Source organism: Bidens hawaiensis, unplaced genomic scaffold (assembly GCF_021521415.1).
Source record: "Bidens hawaiensis isolate Kalapana, Puna unplaced genomic scaffold, B.hawaiensis_p1.1 tig00007427_1, whole genome shotgun sequence".
NCBI lineage: Eukaryota > Viridiplantae > Streptophyta > Magnoliopsida > Asterales > Asteraceae > Bidens > Bidens hawaiensis.
The window spans coordinates 239,240-240,900 of NW_027491518.1; the positions used below are offsets into that span (position 1 = coordinate 239,240).

Consider the following 1,661-nt stretch of genomic DNA (forward strand, 5'->3'; position numbering starts at 1 on the left):
TGTAGCAATAGTTGGAATGATGATAACGCCTACTAGGTGCAATCCATAAGCAAACTTGAATCGTAACCGTTACTTATATATTGAAAATTACACAATGGGTTTGGTGGGTAAAACCCATAAAGTTCACTCCTAATAATTATTGCTCTAAAGGAACCTGGTAACATATAGTTCCTATGGCATTTTCCGTTACAAGTATAAAAACCAATATTTTGGTCCCTTATCTTTAGAAGTTTTCTGTTACAAACAGTTGGCTTCGATTTGATTTGCTACGGCCAAAACGTTGCAATTTATGACGGATTTGATGGTCGCAAATACCCATCTTTATCAAGTCGATATGCGTCTTGTAACAAAAAAAACAACCCTATAACAAGCTCGATTTATTACCACACCACATGTTTCAATATTTACTACAAGCCCTATCGATAAGAATCCTTAGTTTCTTTCTCAGAACCGCAAGCTGCGATTGCATATCCGAAAACTCACTCATCATAATCTTTTCGGCGTCTTGAACGATTTCCTCATTTACGCCTTCTTTCAATAATCTCGCTCTTAACAATTCTGTTGAAACCGTAATTTCAGTGCTCATAGTGTTTATCAATTCCCGATTAGACATTCGTGGGAACATTCGCTTTGCAGTCTTCAAGGCTTCCATCCATTCCTTTTGATCTTCCTGATTGTTTGCCCGTAAATGCAGCTTGTTCGTGCCTGTATATATTGAAAACCTTCGGTCATCTGACCTACTTTCCCGAATTGAGGATACCTGGAATTAGTTAACAACAAATAAAAGAATCTCATCAAATAATCTGAACAACATAGATCAAATACCTACATGGCATAAATTAGTAGTTATATCTGATTTTTCTGTATTTTTAGTAGAAAAAATGAATTTTCTTACAATAATAAGCTTTTTTATTCACCGGAAATGCATAGGAAAACACATGTAATGCGCAAGAAATGTGTGTAGGAAAAACATAATCGGAAATGAGTAAAAAAAGTTTCACGTTGGAAATGCGTGTTAAATATTTTTAGGAAAAAGTTTTCGTATTTCCAACGAAATCATGTTTGTTAGAAAACAGTCGTTAAATATTTAAATTCTATTTGCTACGCTTTTAAGACCGATAATGTTATTGAAAACGACCCAGATTTCTAATAGTGAATTCTATCAACATATTAAATAGAATGTTAACCAACCTTGAGGTGAAGTTCGCCAAGGGGCTTGCGGTGGTGAGGCGAACAGCTGCCAATGACCCGACATCCTTTATCGATTTCCTTTGAAACCATGTTTTTGTCGAGACCATGATTAATCTTGTAATATGAAAGCACACCATCTTGTAAGACAAGCCATCTTGGTTTCCAGCCTTTGCCACAATTGACCCACTTATCCAAGATCCCAGATAACCTTGTTGTGGCTATCGGTGGCACCGTTGTGACTACGGTAGCAGAAGGCATGATGATTAGTGGTTTTTGATCGAAAATGTGGGCATTTGGTTGCCGGATAAATTCATTTTTATTTTTTTAGACTGGGGAGACAAATTAGAAAGAGAAATGGAAAACGTTTTTCTCGGCGAATTAATAGTTAAGGGTACCATTCATTTCTTTTCAGTTTCTAAAGAAGTCTAGCTTTCCATATGCGTTCATGGTCCTAATTAACCACTCATAAT

The 1,661-nt window shown here is 36.1% G+C and overlaps 1 pseudogene; it reads right to left on the bottom strand.

Moving 5' to 3' along the window:
* Positions 1-397: 397 nt before the first annotated feature.
* LOC143635277 (oxysterol-binding protein-related protein 1C pseudogene) lies at positions 398-1,449 on the bottom strand (annotated as a pseudogene).
* Positions 1,450-1,661: the final 212 nt, after the last annotated feature.